General features: G+C 39.4%; 1 protein-coding gene across 4 annotated transcripts in view; it reads right to left on the reverse strand.

The window, feature by feature from the left end:
- RASGEF1A (RasGEF domain family member 1A) overlaps positions 1–6,841 on the reverse strand; it is a 258,373-nt gene extending 251,532 nt beyond the window's left edge. Inside the window, exon 1 of one of the 4 annotated variants that reach the window (XM_037904241.2) lies at positions 6,687–6,841. The gene's annotated coding sequence lies outside the window, so the exon portion shown is untranslated. The remainder of the gene's footprint in view (positions 1–6,686) is intronic. The other 3 variants (XM_037904242.2, XM_027829475.3, XM_043550871.1) reach the window with 3 other exon arrangements.
- Between the last annotated feature and the right edge of the window lie 12,166 nt (positions 6,842–19,007).

Here is a 19,007-nt window from a genome sequence, read left to right on the forward strand (position 1 = left end):
AAAAAAAGTTTTTGTTTTCAGTTAAACAAGCCCTAACAACTTTTTTTTTTGTTTTTACCAAATTTGTATTTAAAAACTGAAAGTTTCAGAGGGTTTTTTATGTTTCCTTGGGAAATTTCAACTAAACAAACCATTTTTAAAAAAAATTCCCAGGAAAATTATGGGCATTTTTCAAATAGCCCAATGGCAAGACAAGAAAGTGGGACTGAGAGGCACACAAGCTTTTTGCTTTAATTATTTTAAGTACAAGTAACTTTAATTCTGGCATTTCCTAACTTTTGAGTTCTGGTCTTTGCGACCTTAAACATCTCTCTCAATGTTTGTTATGTGTATATAATTTGCTTAAGAGTCTGTCAAGCAGAATTATCGAGCTTATATCAGAGTTGAAAAAATAAGGAGGGATATATTGTAGTATTCTTATTTAAAATACAGCATTTAGTTTAACATCTGTCTGGCTGACAGCCATGCATGGTAGGGGATCAGGAATGGTCATACATATGCCATATTTTTATACATCAAGGATCCTCATAGTAACCAAGAGTTAAATACAAATGGCAGCTAGAAAGGAGTGAATCCCATTGTAGGTATCCCCATTAGGGCTGTCAATTAATGGCAGTTAACTCACGTGATTAACTCAAAAAAACTAATCACAATTTAAAAAATGTATCGTCATTAATCATCTTGTTAAACAATATAATACCAATTGAAATTTATTAAATATTTTGGGTGTTTTTCTACATTTTCAAATATATTGATTTCTATTACAACACAGAATACAAAGTGTACAGTGCTCACTTTATATTATTTTTTATTACAAATATAAGCACTGTAAAAATGATAAGCAAAAGAAATAGTATTTTTAATTAACCTCATACAAGTACTATAGTGAAGTCTCTTTATCCTGAAAGTGTAACTAATAAATGCAGTTTTTTGTTGCATAACTGCTCTCAAAAACAAAACAATGTAAAACTTTAGAGCCTAAAAGTCCACTCAGTCCGACTTCTTATTCATCCAATCGCTAAGATAAACAAGTTTGTTTACATTTACAGGAGATGCTGTTTCCTGCTTCTTATCTACAGTGTCACCTGAAAGTGAGAACAGGCACATGGCACTTTTGTAGTCATCACTGCAAGGTATTTACATGCCAGATATGCTAAACATTTGTATGCCTCTTCATGCTTCGGCCACCATTCCAGAGGAAATGCTTCCATGCTGATGATGCTCATTAAAAAAAGAATGCTTTAATTAAATTTGTGATTGAACTCCTTGGGGGAGAATTTTATGTCTTTGGCTCTGTTTTACCCGCATTCTGCCATATATTTCATGTTATAGCAGTTTCGGATGATGACCCAGGTTCATTTTAAGAACACTTTCACAGTGGATTTGACAAAATGCAATGTGAGATTTCTAAAAATAGTTACAGCACTCAACCCAAGGTTTTAGAATCTGAAGTGCCTTCCAAAATCTGAGAGGGACGAGGTGTGGAGCATGCTTTCAGAAGTCTGAAAAGAATAACACTCAGATGCAGAAACTATAGAACCTGAACCACCAAAAAAGAAAATCAACCTTCTGCTGGTGGCATCTGACTCAGATAATGAAAATGAACATGCGTTGGTCCGCTCTGCTTTTGATTTTTATCGAGCAGAGCCCATCATCAGCATGGACGCATGTCCTATGGAATGGTGGTTGAAGATGAAGGGATATATGAATCTTTAGCGCATCTGGCACGTAAATATCTTGCGACGCCAGCTACAACAGTGCCATGCGAATGTCTGTTCTCACTTTCAGGTGACATTGTAAACAAGAAGCGGGCAGCATTATGTCCTGTAAATTTAACCAAATTTGGTTGTCTGAACAATTGGCTGAAGTCGGACTGAGTGGACTTCTAAAGTTTTACATTGTTTTATTTTTCAATGCAGTTATTTTTTGTACATAATTCTACATTTGTAAGTTCAACTTTCATGATAAAGAGATGGTACTACAGTACTTTGTATGAGGTGAATTGAAAAATACGATTTCTTTTGTTTTTTACAGTGCAAATATTTGTAATAAAAATATATATAAAGTAGGCACTATGCACTTTGTATTCTGTGTTGTAATTGAAATCAATATATTTGAAAATGGAGAAAACACCCAAAAATATTTAAATAAATGGTATTCTATTATTGTTTAACAACGCGATTAATTGAGATTAATTTTTTTAATCACGCAATTAATCACGATTAATTTTTAATCGCTTGACAGCCCTAATCCCCATTATACGTAACATTTTATATACTGCTGCATAATGCAGAATTAAAATGCTATCAGAAGAAATGGGATGAAGTAGTGAAGAATGAATTAAATGTTCAGAGGTTAAGATAAATCCTGAAATTGTGAATGTTGACTTGAATCTTACCCATATGTGCTTAACTCTGTAGAAGTGGGCTGGAGAACCTGCGAGAGCAGGTTTTCTTAAGCGAGATTGTGTACATCTTTTGAGCATGATTTTGAAAGTGCTGAGCACCTAAGCTTAAACCAACTTTTTATAAAACCTGTCAGCTTTAATAAAATGTAGCTGTTCAGTTTGGGGTGAAGGTGCAAATCAGCTCTTACTTAATCCAAATTGGATCGCTCATCCCTAATTTCAAATGCATTTGAACCTAAAGATTGGTTTAGTCAAACTGTACCCATCTGAAAACAGAGATTGCTCTCATCAAAGCAAGCTATGTTTAACATTTAATCGTAAGTATTGTATGGACGTTTTGCATGATGATGATGATACATGACTTTCATTCCTATGAAATGGCCTAGACTGAGGTTAGATTTTATCTTTGGTGGGGACTAGATATTGTTTAAGGACATTCTGAAACTAAGTCCTGCCCTGGAAGAATCACATGGGAAGGTAAAATAGGCAAGATGTGATGTCCTTTTTCTTTTTCTTCTAAAAGTAATGTCTATGTACAACTTGTCTTGGGGTTACAAATGCCTTACGATGGCACACGTGCACTGAATTCTACTTGTTGGTATCATTTAGTTCTTGTATGAAGTACCATACAATAAGATGGTAATGATATTGACCATGTTCAATGCATAGCGCTTCCTAATGATGCTTGAGTTTCATTTCCATAAGTAGTCACTTGAATCTGTGATTTGTTCGTAATTTGATTAAATAAAATGTGAAAGGAGGAATACAGTATGTGATGCAGAATGGAGGAATGGAATATGGCCCTCATTCTAGGCAAGCCCATGTACAGGAGAGTAGCTGCAATGAAGCAGAGATCTTCCTTATAGATGTCACCTTAGCACTGGAACACAGATGTGCAAAATGTAGGGGTTTTGTTTACTTGTAGCCCCTGATATTTGAATTGATGTTTTGGATTCACATAAACCCAAAACTCTAAGTGTAAATTTGAGCAAAGTAGCTGATTTTATTAGGGTTTGAGTTGCAACTTTATGAAATGTCCACAATTTCTGAAATAGGTTTATGGTAGAAATCTATCTCCACACAGGTTATGAACTATGGCAAAACTTCTGGAACACTAGCCTGGGTTTCTAAATCACAAACTAGGTGAGATTTAATCTGGTTTTAAGTTTCATTATGAACATTTCATTCTGCTTTAGTTTAGTGGCTCTGGGGCAGTTAAAGTATTTTGCTACCTATCACCTATATGGGATGCCATTTTTATGCCATCTTTCCATATGTTTACTGTCCCTTGGATAGCACAACCTCCAGACAGGATGCAGCCGCTTCAGAAAGGCTGAGAGTCTGAAACTGCCTGTAATAACAGTATAACTCTGGAAACCCTTCCTTCCAGAGGTGGCACAGCCAAAAGTAACATCGAACATGAGTTAATGGCTGGCTCCCCAAGCTCCTATCAGAAATGGTTCCACAGCAAAACTCTGGCTCCAAACACTCCAAACTTTGGATCGAGAATCCTACTTTTCTGTCTTTTGCAACTGGCTGAACCAGAACTCCAGATCTGAACAAACTCTCAATTAAGGGAAGTTTCCACTGAAATCCAAACATGGCAGTTTTGGGCCATCCCTAATAATTGTATACAAAGGTGATGAGCACTCCAGAAATACCGTAGAGGCACAGGATGCCATCGTGATAGCATTTCTTTACAGAGCAACGCAACTTATTTTAACCTTGTTCTACAGTGACTTGCTATTCTTCCAGCTCCCACCAGCAAATAAAATACCCAAATGACCAATAAACTGAGTGGAGCTAAATGGCATTTAAAGTGAACACTCACTCTTCTCTAAAAATGGAACAATGCCAGATGTGAACTCTCCCAGAACAAAAGCAGACAACCTCCCATTAGCTTACAAGTCTCAGAATTTGGGTCACACCAATGGCACATTTTTTTTGGTGAATAATGCATGTTGCAAGAATGAAGCTTCAAAAAATAAAAAAGACACTCTGTTCTGTTCTAGAGACAGCTCCTTGCACATGTGCTGAGTCTGCATTGGCTTCCTGCAGTCTGACTCCTGTAATTAGAACAACTGGGTGGACTAGTTAATTATATTAAACCTACTGGTTCACAAGTCTGGAACATCAGCTTTATGGAGGATTTAATTCACTGGGGATGGGACAGCACAATACAAAGGTTTCCATGCATGACTGATGTAACTTGATTTTTTTTCCCCTCTTGTTGCCAAGTTACAAAAAAGTGTTATCTCACTGGATTGTCTACCTTTAAATAGACTAAATTCCCAGCCAAAAGGAGCCATGCTGATTAAAAACTGATCATATACTGATGTCTCTTGGGGGAAAAAAATTATGAATAAGATACTTTTTATTCTAGACATTGGCCCAACATGGTCAAATATAGCTCTTCAGTCCCTGGAGACCATGGCATATGCCACCATAGCAAGTGGCTGAGTTTGAGTGCAATAAATAACTACTAATTTATAATTAAACAGCATGAGTATTAAGTCTTTAAAAGCAGTATCATGGTGATCTATCAACCAAACTGTATCTTGGATTGTTTTCTTCTCTGGCCCCATTGAATTAAGAAAGGTGAAATGGCTGTGAAAATCCTTGGCATTTATGAATTTAGCTGCCTGTAAGCCCCGCAAGTGATAAAGAATTACCTTAAAGTATAGTTTTGATACACACTGAACATTTTACAAGAAAATCTGATTCCAATAGAAGATACGGTATAATCCCTGCTGAAATATCAAACATATTTTTTGTTTTGCCTGTTCTTGAAGATCGGTACAAAAGGACATTTAAATCACAATTAATTTTGAGATTGCTTTGTACTAGTATGGCATTTGTATGGCATGGCAGTAGGTACAGAAGGGTCTATTAACATCTTTTCCTTAGTGGAGAAAGCTAGAGTTGATTCCAAAAATATATACACTATGTCAAGAATCTATAGGTCTTACTGGCTATCCAAATACTGTATGGTAATCAGCATTAACTGCTGTTTTGTCAGCATCTTAGACGCAACCAATGTAGGACCTGTGGTCATGTCTGTACAGAGACTCTTTCATATTAACAATTGTAGGGAAGTTCTCTTGTTTTAAATGCTTTTTTTAAAAAAACCAAAAAACCTCAGGTAAAAGTCAAATCCTAACAGGTCTGACTAAACAGAGTATATGAGGCAATGCTGTATATAACACCTTTTAATGGGCGATAAATAAGAGTACATCCAGTCACAGTTGAAAGAAGATATTCCACAGAACAGGTAAGAGAAATTAGTGCAAAAGAAGTGTCTTCAGTACAGTTAACCCATAAAGGATCCGAGCTTAAGATTATGGGATTCTGTGTTGTGATACCAGCTAGTCTGCTGTTCTGTTTATGACATGAAAGAAGCATAATGCAGGATTAATTTAATGGTGCCACTTTTTAGAAGTAACCCAGTTGGTAAATGGGGCATTTGGCTTGCTGGGGATGAGGCTACACAGGCTAGATGAAAGCTTCAATTAGAGAGCAAAAATTAAGAAGTATGAGCAGCAGTAAAATTACATGCCTCCTCAGAAAATGGAAGAAGGGAATTTCTCCAGGAATTTAAGAATCGGGGGGGGGGGGGGGGGGGTTTGTCCTAGCCAAAAACAAATAAGTAAAACTCTCCTCCATGCTGCATTTTTTTGATCAACAGCAAAGAAATGTATTGATAAAATTTGTATGCACGCCTACACACACACAGTACAGTGCTCAGCAGACTTGTTCTGGTGGTTTTAGTAAGTACTAGAGTTTTAAAAATGACTTAAAAATGAATATAATCTATTTGCATTCAGAAGGTTTGCTGGGGAAGACGTGCCAGGGAGATGTTTGGACTATGGAATTTCAACTCATTAAAGTGATGAAACAAATGTTGTGTGGATGAATCTGCAAGGAGTCCATAACAGAATCGTGACACACTAGATTCCCAGAAGTCAAGTACAAAAGCATGCCTGATCATTTAGAAACATTGAGATGCGTCTCATATGCGCTGGGGCAGGTGGTGGTGTTATAAAAGTTGCATTAAGGAGGAAAATGCACTTTAAATGCTGTATTTCCACCGGCTTTCTATTTAGTGAATGCAGCTTAGAATGGCATACTCAGGGTTAACACCAGGAAGGCACGGTGGTGGCATGTACTGCCAGGTGTTAAAACACCCACTGAATTAGCTCCAGTGCCAGCCTCTGTACAGAGCTTGGCACCTCTTCAAACTCAGCGGTATAATATCATAAAAGACGTGTTAATCTCTTACCTTGATCAGATCCAGTGTAGCTTTTTGGTTGTTCTCCGTCCACTACCAGAAAAAGAGAAATTAATGCCAGATCCCAGTGAGTCATCCTAAATGACAGAGTAGGCTCACTCTTTGCACAGGCTGCTTGCTGCCTCTGCTGTGTGACAGCTGCCGGCTGGCTTTGGAACAAGAGTGTCCCATTCTGCTGCCTACTGCAGGGGGAGTTTGAGGAGAGAGAGAGAGAGTAAAACAGGAGGGTGAGAGAGAAAGTAAAAGAGAGAAAAAGACAGACAGGAATATACCATGTAGATGTTCTCTCCCCCACTCTGCTTGGTGCACAGATATATGAGGTGCTGTTTAAAAGTTACTTTTTAATATGTGATGCAGCCTCTGATTTAAAAACCTCCCCAGTTTTGCCCTTTAAAAAAAAATCTATGCACAGTGCAACTTCTGAATGTTTCAGTGATTCCAGCTTCTGTGTGTGTTAGTGGAATGGTTTAAACGCTATACAAAGAGTATGTCAAGTAGCAGCAGATCTGACTTGTGTATGTGTGAAAGGTAGCGTGTAACTGAAGCTTTTGGCTGTTGTATAGAGTCCCTGCATTCATAGGGTGGCAGACTAGTGGAGGTGCTGTGATGATTCTGGGATCCGAAGAGTGGGCAAAAAGAAATCATTACATAATCATAAGCCATGCTGGAGGGGGGGTCCCAGGATCACATATGTAAAAATTCTGCCTTCAAATGGAAGTGAAGGTTGGGATGATTTCCCAGCCTCTGTTTGTGCGTCTGGATATTGCTTAAATCATCAATTCCAGAGATGTGACTTATCCTTGGGGATCATAAAAATACCTCCAAGGAGCAAATATTTTGCCTTTGGGATAGACCAGATTGCACCAAATGGCAGGTATTTTCCTAGGGAAGGATATGCCTAGACACTACTCACACCTACCTTTCAAAATACAAATAGAACATTGTATTCTACTGTCAAACTCCGTTTGTTTTTTCTTCAGAAAAGAGAATAAATATTTCCAGGGCGGCTTAATGGAAGTTTGTGGTTACGGAGAGAGTGGTTGTATCATTGGGCAGAGGGAGTGACGGAGGGGTAGAAATGAATGGGTTCCCACCGCATGTGCTGCTGTCACACGCTAAGTGGCAAAGATGGGGGGTGAGGGAGTGGGGGACTTTGTTGAAAACACTGGCAGTACATCCCTGCTGATGACCTGGGAGTGTTACCATTCACTGTGTGTCGCTGCTAGAGCTAGGTGAACCTCACTATGTTTAGAAATACCCTGTTCTTATCCAGTAGGGTGACCAGATAGAAAGTGTGAAAAATCGGGACTGTGTGGGGGTAATATATAAGGGGAAAAAACAAATATTGGGACTGTCCCTATAAAATCAGGACATCTGGTCACCTTATTATCCAACCCTCTTGGATCGGAAAAATCATGTGGTATTGCATATCTGATGGTACTTGGGACAGGTCACTAAAAAGATAAGAATATAAGAGCGGCCAGACTGGGCCAGACCAAAGGTCCATCTAGCCCAGTATCCCGTCTTCCGACAGTGGCCAGTGCCAGGTGCCTCAGAGGGAATGAACAGAACATGAAATCATCAAGTGATCCATCCCCTGTGGCCCATTCCCTGCTTCTGGCAAACAGAGGCTAGGGACACCACCCCTGCCTATCCTGGCTAATAACCATAGATGGATCTATCCTCCATGAACTTATCTAGTTCTTTTTTGAACCTCATTATAGTCCTGTCCTTCACAACATCCTCTGGCAAAGAGTTCCACAGACTGACTGTGCATTGTGTGCAAAAATACTTCCTTTTGTTTGTTTTAAACCTGCTGCCTGTTAGTCATTTGGTGACCCCTAGTTCTTGTGTTATGAGAAGGAGTAAATAATTCTTCTTTATTTAATTTCTCCACACCTGTCAGGATTTTATAGACCTCTATCATATCCCCCCTTAGTCGTCTCTTTTCTAAGGTGAAAAGTCCCAGTCTTATTATTCTCTTCTGAGACGGAAGCTGTTCGATACCCCTAATTATTTTTGTTGCCTTTTTCTGAACCTTTTCCAATTCCAGTATATCTTTTTTGAGACCGGGCGACCACATCTGCACGAAGTATTTAAGATGTGGGTGTACCATGAATTTATATAGAGGGCAATATATATGCTGTCTTATTATCTGTCCCTTTCTTAATGATTCCCAACATTCACTTTTTTGACTGCCACTGCACATTGAGTGGATGTTTTCAGAGAACTATCCACAATGACTTCAGGATCTCTTTCTTGAGTGGTAACAGCTAATTTAGACCCCATCATTTTATATGTATAGTTGGGATTTTGTTTTCCAATGTGCATTACTTTGTATTTATCAACAGTGAATTTCATCTGCCATTTTGTTGCCCAATCACCCTGTTTTGAGAGATCCTTTTGTAGCTCTTCACAGTCTGCCTGGGACTTAACTATCTTGAGTAGTTTTGGATCATCTGCAAATTTTGTTTACCCATTTTTCTAGATCACTTATGAATATGTTGAATAAGACTGGTCCCAGTACAGAGCCCTGGGGAACACCACTATTTACCTCTCTCCATTCTGAAAATTGATCATTTATTCCTACCCTTTGTTTCCTATCTTTAACCAGTCCATAAGAGGACCTTCCATGACAGCTTACCTTGCTTAAGAGCCTTTGGTGAGGGACCTTGTCAAAAGCTTTCTGAAAATCTAAGTACACTATATCTCCTGGATCCCCCTTGTCCACATGCTTGTTAACCCCCTCAAAGAATTCTAGTAGATTGGTGAGGCATGATTTCCCTTTACAAAAACCATGTTGACTCGTCCCCAACAAATTATGTTCTTCTATATGTCTAACAATTTTGTTCTTTACTATAGTGCCAGGATCACCTCTGGAGCCCTTTTTAAAAATTGGCATCACATTAGCTATCCTCTAATCATTTGGTACAGAAGCTGATTGAAATGTAGTTTTTCAATTTCACATTTGAGTTCCTTTAGAACTCTTGGGTGAATACCATCTGGTCCTGGTGACTTATTACTGTTTAGTTTATCAATTTGTTCCAAAACCTCCTCTAACGACACCTCAATCTGGGACAGTTCCTCAGATTTGTCACCTAAAAAGAATGGCTCAGGATTAGGAATCTCCCTCACATCCTCACCCATGAATACTGATGCAAAAAATTCATTTAGTTTCTCCACAATGGCCTTATCGTCTTTGAGTGCTCCTTTAGCATCTCGATCGTCCAGTAGCCCCACTGATTATCAGGCTTCCTGCTTCTGATGTACTTAAAAAAATTTTTTTTGCTATTACTTTTTCAGTCTTTGGCTAACTGTTCTTCAAATTCTTTTTTTGGCCTTCCTAATGATATTTTTACACTTCATTTGCCAGAGTTTACGCTCCTTTCTATTTTCCTCATTAGGATTTAACTTCCACTTTTTTAAAGCATGCCTTTTTGCCTTTTGCTTCTTTTACTTTGTTGTTTAGCCACGGTGGCAGTTTTTTGGTTCTCTTACTATGTTTCTTAATTTGGGTTATATGTTTAAGTTGAGCCTCTATTATGGCGTCTTTAAAAAGTTTCCATGCAGCTTGCAGGGATTTCAGTTTTTGTGCTGTACCTTTTAATTCTGTTTAACTAACTTCCTCATTTTTGAGTAGTCCCCCTTTCTGAAATTAAATACTACAGTGTTGGGCTGCTGTGGTGTTTTCCCTGCCACAAAAATATTAAATTTAATTATGTTATGGTCACTATTACGAAGTGGTCCAGCTATATTCAGCTCTTGGACCAGATCCTATGCTCCACTTGTGACTAATTCAAGAATTGCCTCTCCTCTTGCTATCCAGGACTAGCTGCTCCAAGAAGCAGTCATTTAAGGTGTCAAGAAACTTTATCTCTGCATCCCATCCTGAGGTGACATGTACCCAGTCAATACGGGGATAGCTGAAATCCCCCATTATTATTGAGTTTTTTATTTTAATAGCCTCTCATATTTCCCTGAGCATTTCACAGTCACTATCACCATCCTGGTCAGGTGGTCGGTAATATATCCCTTGTGATATATTCTTATTATAGCATGGAATTACTATCCATAGAGATTCTATGGAACAGTTTGGTTCATTTAAGATTTTTACTGAGTTTGATTCTATGCTTTCTTTCACATATAGGGTCACTCCCCCACCAGCACGATCTGTTCTTTCCTTCCGATATAGTAATACCAGGGTACAAAATATATTCCAATGATTATCCTCATTCCACCATGTTTCTGTGATGCCTATTATATCAATATCCTCATTTAATATGAGCCACTTTAGTTTACCCATATTATTATTTAAACTTCTTGCATATGTATATAGGCACTTTAAAAACTTGTCACTTTTTAGCTGTCTGCCATTACATGATGTAATTGAATGGGACTTTTTTGTTTCATTTGACTGTTTCTCATCAGATCCTACCCATATTTTATCATCTTCCATTCTCTCCTCCTTACCAGGACATATAGTCTCTATTAATAGCTCCTCCCCAAGGGATGTCTCTGTCCGAACCACATTTCCTCAGCACCTGTCGGCTCTCCCCCAGTGCTTAGTTTAAAAACTGCTCTGCGACCTTTTTAATTTTAAGTGCCAGCAATCTGGTTCCATTTTGGTTTAGGTGGAGCCCATCCTTCCTGTATAGGTTCCCCCTTTCCCAAAAGTTTCCCCAGTTCCTAATAAATCTAAACCCCTCCTCCCTACACCATCGTCTCATCCACACATTGAGACCCTGCAGTTCTGCCTGTCTAACTGGCTGTGTGCATGGAACTGGAAGCATTTCAGAGAATACTACGATGGAGGTCCTCAATCTCTTACCTAGCAGCCTAAATTTGGCCTCCCGGATAGTCTTAACCATGATTAACTGGCACTTTTACTTCTATTCTTGGCCCAGACCTGCCAGTGTAAATGTGCACCAAAAAGAAAATGAAGGGGGGAAGATAGAAGAATTGAAGTTAACCCATACATACACAGCCATACATTCTTGGAAAAATGAGATTTTGTATTGTAAGGGCATTGGCAAAGGTATCTGCTAGTGTCAGCCTGCGAGAATGAGAGGTGAGGTCTCTAAATCTTTTTTAAAATGATTACTTTTATTACATGCATAATTTGTGACTTCACTAAATTTAGTAAGGATTTAGTAGGTTGACCATTCCTATTGCAATAAGAGAGTGCTCCATAACCCCAAAATGTCTTATGAAAGAGTCTTTTAGACTCATTGCTATGTGGCAATGAAAACAAATAAGAACAAAAATCATAGTGCCGCTATTATTATGAACTCCCTGTAAAGAGCAATATCCAGTGCAAAGGAGTCCCCAGTCTTGTGAGTTGTTGGAATCATCTTTGCAATATATATTTTCCATTCGAAGTAGTATAATGCGGGGATGTCAGGGTGGTGGGCTTCTGGTGGTTTGATACAGTGTTTAATGCTGTGTAACACCCAGATTAGAGTTCAAATATCAGTCTAATAATCTGAATCTCCAAATTTACTCTGAAATGGGGCTATTTAAAAATTGCACCAGCTAAATATCCATTATGTCTGCTTCCTGTGTTTATTCAATGTCGTATCTGCTCCCTTTAATGAAAAAAGAACATTTTTATTGCTCTTTACTCCATTAGCTCTGCAGAATCACACATGGCTGGAGGAAATGAGGTGTGATAGAATCTCTTTCCTCTTGTGCATCATCAGTAGAATTGTGCACTAAATTCCAGTCAGTTGAGACAAGGCCCAGTTGCATCATATCTGAAAGCCCAGTTTGGCCTTCGGAATATTTATTGCTGGTGACGATAGGTTCTTTTCCATTTCACACATCTTGACTTTCAGACCGCAGGTAGTTTACTAGAGCTGGCGTTAAGAAAAAACATTGTGTAAACTGAGCATATGTGACCTGGTGTCACTGAGACACACCAAACGTAGAATGCCACGGTGACATTTTTGTGAGAGGTCAAGTAGACCTTCATTTTAAAAATCAGAAGGACACAGTCTAACCAAGTGTCTTTTAGTGCTGTAAAAACAACGAGGAGTCCTTCTGGCACCTGAGAGACTAACAAATTTATTTGGGCATAAGCTTTTGTGGGCTAAAACCCACTTCATTAGATGCGTGGAGTGAAAAATACAAGAAAGCAGTATAACTGTTACAGCACATGAAAAGATGGGAGTTGCCTTACGAAGTGTGTGTGGGGGGGAGTCAGTGCTAACCAGGCTAATTCAATTAAGGTGGAAGTGGCCTATTCTCAACAGTTGACAAGAAGGGATGAATATCAACTGGAATAGAACTGGAATTAATTTGCAAACTGGACACCATGAAATTAGGCCTGAATAAAGACTGGGAGTGGATGGTCACTACAAAAGTAATTTTCCTCTTTTGATATTCACTCCTCCTTTGAAGGGACTGTGAATCTGCTTTGTTTTGGTCACAGACGTGGGACCACATTCATGATGCTTTTGGACCACTTTCCCTATTTCTAAGAGGCTACAGATCTTGTTCATACTGTTTGTTTTCTGGGTAACTAAGTTTAGTTACATTTTTAAATAAACATGTATTTATTTGTTTTATTTCCACTTCCTTCCTTCCCACTAAATTGTCCTACTCCCAGCAAACACTTTCAGGACCACAATACACAAATTTATAAATGGTGCAACTCCTGATCCTTATCCACTGAGCATTGTTTACTATTCTTTATGTAAGTCCTGTGGCTTCGAGCTTTAGAGGGTAAGGAGCTTTGCTCCCATCTGTTGGCAAACAAGGGGAGAAATGGCCACAGAACTGCTTCATCTGCATAAGGTATACCCAGAAGCTCCAGGGAGGAAGGAGTTCTCTGCCGTCATCTGTAAGAGAAAAGTACAACTATATTTACATAATCTTTCTTTCCAAAACTCCTCCAGTTACACTTGAGGAGTCAACAGAACTGTACACAAGCCAGAAATGGTTGATAGGGGAACTGAACCGAAGGAGAAGGATTCCTATCTTGTGACAAAGAATGCATCACCAGTGACAAGGAGTCTTCTCCAGGGTCCTGTATGTTACTGATTCCCCTTCCCTAAGGATGCTGTGCTGTTGAGAGGACTTTGTGGTGAGGGATGACCCAGACTGAGGACTTAACTGTACGAGCAGTTGCAGAGAACTTTGCGATGGGAGATTATGCACAGGCAGTGCTTTGATAGGCCCAGAGGACAGTCGCAGAGCTAAGTCAACTCTGGTGGGGACCCTCCTACCCAGACGCTATATAAAGCTCATGTCACTGTAGTTGCTTTAGTCGGTGAAGCCTCTGGGCAAAACCAGGCAGCACTTCCCACAGGACTCACCAAATGCACCTCAGGACTCTGTGACTATGCTACCCACAGACACCAACGCTTGCTTATAGGTTGTTCTCAGTGATAGGTGGGGAGCCAGGTGCGCTACTGCCAAAGTTACCATGAGAGGGAGTGTCTAATGGATCAGTCATATAGGTATAATTCGCTCTGTTTTCCCAAGTTTGATGTTGGGTTTCCTTTCCCCTGAACAGAGTTTTCCTTGTTTCATAAACAGATTCGGTGCTTACAAGTGTAAGCTATTTAGTGATCCCAGAAATTCTAGGTGGGGGCTGGAGCTGATGATGTTTTAGTTTTAACAGGGACCACTACCTATTGTTGCAGACAACACCTTGCAGAGAAGGGTTATACTTATATATGTTTCTGCCCACACAACTGATTTTTCTGTAATCGGAAGTTGGATCCCTACCCCAACTTTTACTGATGGAGAAGAAATGAAGCTGGTGAGAGATAATCAACTGGCATCTTTTTAGAGCAATTGGAAGGGCCGTAATTGAGATTCATGCATACGCCGAAAACAACACTCAGATTATTTTGTAGTACAATTCATTCCACTGTTCATGTTGATTGAACTGTCACTGTATTGCCGACTCATGTTGTTATCAACAATACATTAATATTAATATCAACATGAAAATGAAAAATGCCTTTATAACTAAGAAAGGGGCAGCTTCAGAACCTCCTCTGGGCAGCCTTATTCTTTAAATCCCTGACAGGATAATTTATTAGTTATTTGCAGACTTCCAGCCTCCAATATCTGAAGCAAAAGGTTAATGAACAGTAGAGCCTGCACAGACTCGTTTTGGTTTTAATTTGCCTGTTGGAGGGCTGCTCCTGCTCTGGCAGAATATGCCTGTTCAGTTATACTTATTTAGCTGCACTGATATCAGAAGAACTTCCTGGGTATAACAGCAACATTTGACTTGACATACCCATGTCTTGTGGCTCCAGGAGTTGGTTAAAGCTCAGCATTAGCTGGTGGCACAGTGATTAAGTTCATAAACTTCTGGCAAGAGCTGGGTTAATGTTTCCTATGGCTGGACATAAGCAGCGAGGAGTTGGTGATATCAGCATGGTGCTGTGGGTGCATTTGTCACACAAAATGTCCCTAGTATGGCATGATCAGAAGTCTCTGCTCCAGAGATGACATATGGGCTGGAATGGAAAGTGTGTTGTCAGTCAGGAATTGAAGTACTTTTGGTGGGGTTGTGTGTGAAGGCCTATAGGACACCCTGCCTGGCTATAGTTGGTATATTATCAATTTCTCACTTTCATGAGCACAAAATAGTCACTGAAACAAGCAGAGCCCACACTGCTGTTCACCCTGTCACTGTATCCAACAAAAGAATTTAGATTGATGCGTAGTACCACAGTCAAGCTAATCCAGGTTTCTCTAGCATCTGAGCACCTTCCAAAGAATGAATAAACCAAAATCACAGTAGGCCAGTGGTCTAATTTTCTACCTACGTCCCTGGGGCAATTGGGGCTATTGCAATTTCCCACTCCCCAATTCTTCAGTATTCTACCCCATCCTTTTCCTTCCATTTACATGCTTCCTTCTTGCCTTCAACTTTCCCCTGCAGGGAGGAAATCTCAGCTGGGGAGGGTCATGAAGCCCTGTAGACAAGGTCCTCTTTTAAATTCCTCTCTTCTTCCTTACAATTTCAGTTGAGGTGATGAGAAAGCTAAGTCAAAGAAGTAAGATTTTACACTTCATTTGGAAGGCTGTGGGATATCTGGTGGTTCTTACCACCAGTAACGAGTTCCAAAGCCTTGTGCTGGGAAAAACCTTGTCTTCCCTTCTCGTGAACTTGAGCCTTGAGGTTGAGTAATGTAGTTCTGAGTTACTTGAGTTCTGGCAAGTAATGTAGAATTCAGAGAAAACTTTGCCTGAATTGATAATGGCAAACTTAATAACATGATCTGTAGTATAGATAGAGAAGCTATTTATTTGTAAAATACAATTCAGCAGTGCAAAAATTAAAAAATAGCTGTATTATTCTGGTTGATCTTTCTCAATACTGACCATGAAGTCTACAGAATCACCTATGGTGCTGTCAGAATGGTTAATACGAGACTTTAAAGAATGTTGTAGGAAAAGTAAATGTATACCTAAGTCAATATCTACTCTTGTGGTCTGTTGTCCCTCTTAATAAAGCTATTCATATGAAATACTGCATTACATTATATCAATGAAATAATAAACTCTGACCTCCTCCTGCTTGGCTTTAGACAGGAAGATAGCTACAGACTTCCCCAGCTGATTCAAACCACAATTTTCAGTTTGCGTGTGCACACACACTCGTGTGTGTGTGTGTGTGTATGTATTTAAACCAGGCTTTACCATATGAAGTCAGGTTATGAGAGAGACCTCACAAACAGAGGGATTTTTTTTTCCTCTGCAACCATTTTATTACAGGCTGTAATCTGATAAACTAAGAATGCCTTATGAGTGCTATACCAAATTGAAAAATGGAATTTCCTTCCCTTAGGAAATTCTGATATTTCTACATTTTATTTTCATTTTGGGTCAGCATGAAAAGACAAAATATCAAACCTTTTTTGCAGAATGAAAGTTGAGAAGAACTTTGAGTCAGAAACATTGGAACATTTTGTTTTGGATCAGCTTGACAGGAGTCTGTATTCGCATGAAGCACTGCAGTACATCATGGCAGATGTATTCTGACCAGGGAGTCCAGCCCTTAGGCATCCAAAGTACAACTCTCAGGAGGCCATGTGGATGCACAGGTGGATGAAGATTAATGTTAAGTCGATCCAAAATGAAATAGTTTCTCTTTGCCTATGAAAACAGTTCAATTTCGCATATTCTATCCACCTTCGCTGTCCCCCCCACCCCCCTGAAAAAAGATGACACAATTCTTAAGCAGCTCTTTTCAGAATCTGAGTGGGAGAACATCAGGTGTGTTCCAGGAAGTTGCTGTGTTGATTCAGTGAAAACTCTTCCCTCGTAGTCAGGCCAGGTTACTACTCTGATGTGGTATTTGGGGATTTCTGTGGGTGAGAGCTGGAACTGTTCGCATGACTATTATGATTAAAAGGTCACATGCCTGCCCCTAATCACATGCCTTCCAGACCACTGCATATAAAGCTTTCCAGACTTTTAGGCAGGAGTGACCCAGGACCATGGAAGGACCAAGAACAGGACTTGTTGTGCCTGTTGAGAGAAGGTGTCTGCAGACAAGGTCTATACTGTGAAGCCCTGTGGACAAGATCCTGAGGGGCTGTGAGACTGTTCACGTTGTGTGGTTTTTAATCTTTGTTTCTAAGTTAATAAAGAGAACCCCTGAGAGAAGCAACTGGAACGGTACAGTTATTTGGAGTAGGATTTTTATCTTCCCCAGCTGTTGGATCACCCAGTAGCTTTACATGCATCTTCTACAAGGCTAGAGATGCAAGTCTTGCCGAAATTCCTACCTCAGTTCCTCTGTCAACTTGAATTATAAATTATATTTATCTTCATTTTCTATGTTGAAGTTTTGTGGGCTATTAAACTATTTTCATGTTCCTGCAGATCAATAGTTGCTCTGTGCATATGTATCAGGGCTGTGCATTCAGGTTCCATAGATACCAGTATATCTTTGTATAAATAGCTGGAGTTCCCACCCTCGTATATTTAAGTGTATAGTCCAAACCACCTACTCTTGGGGTTTGCCTTTACTGTAAATACAATAATTCCCAAACTACAATCATCCTAAGGCTGGTTATTCTTAGGGTTTTCCTTCCATATTCTCTTGTTTCAATACACTCCTTTCCCTCCCCCCACCATCCAGCTTTTGTCCCCTCTGCAATTGAATCAGACATCTTATTTCTCCACAGTTCTTAGATGTCACTCAGCCCCACCCTGGCATGGAGCACTAGAATCTATGAGGGGATGGTCAGCAATAGGAGTTGAGAGGCTCAAGAATACTTAGTGAGGGTGGAGTCTTCAGAGATTTTTAGCTGCTAAAACTGAAATCTCTACTGAGCATGCAATTTATTCAAAGGCTTATAACTTGGCAAAATTCAGGGAGATTTTCTTGGGGACAGCCATAGATACATTCCTGACACAAAGGTTCTTCTTCCCCACATTTTTTTTTTTTTTTCAAAACCTTGGGGTCCAAAACTTGCAAGTGCTGGAGCTATTCAAAGAAGGTCTCAAGAATTTTTTAACATGAGCAAAACAATGTACATTTCCCTGGGCTCATTCTCAGAATGGCTGAACTATTTTGGCTGAAAGCTAGCAAGAAAAAAATTCAGCCTGAGGCAGCCTATATGGTGAAAGTTTGGCCAAGTTATAAGCAACTGAAAACAGAGTCTTACAATGGGAAGTGTTAATGTTAAGCACAGATATGAACCCCAGCTTATAATAATATAAATATGTATAATTGTAAGGTCTGGCTAAGACTTGGGGCGGGGGGGAGAAAGATGCCTAAAGTGAGGCTTAAAAATCTGTATTTAGCTACCTAAATAAGTTTCAACGGTGCTGAGCACCCATCGCTATCACTGACTTCAGTAGAATCTGTTTAGTATTCAGCACAATTGAAAATCTAAATACAGCTAACTATGGCTTTAAGTGTCACATTGAGCATCCATTTCTGAAAATCATTTCCTCTGATTATGTATTTATCTGAGAGGATTCCATTGAAAAGTATGTGGATGGGCTCGCTGCAGAATATTCATCTGAACTGATTTCTGTTAGAGTCTACTGGAAAATCAATATTCCCTGAGTAGCAAGAAGACACTTTATCTCACTTCTAAAGCAATAGCCTGATAGATGAGAAGCACTACATGATCCCACTTAAAAGCTAAAACCTTGAAAACAGTTTTCCATAACGTGTGTAATACTGTGATTTAGGGTCAGCCGCCATTCCTACTGAAAATGCTTGCTTTTGGTGTCTATAAAATTTGAAAAAATTCTTTCTGGTTGGAAGTTGTTTCAAGACCTCAGACCAAGAATAACTTTCCCCCCTCACTGTTGCTAAAGTATCAC

The sequence above is a fragment of the Chelonia mydas genome, chromosome 7 (assembly GCF_015237465.2).
Source record: "Chelonia mydas isolate rCheMyd1 chromosome 7, rCheMyd1.pri.v2, whole genome shotgun sequence".
NCBI classification, from domain to species: domain Eukaryota; kingdom Metazoa; phylum Chordata; order Testudines; family Cheloniidae; genus Chelonia; species Chelonia mydas.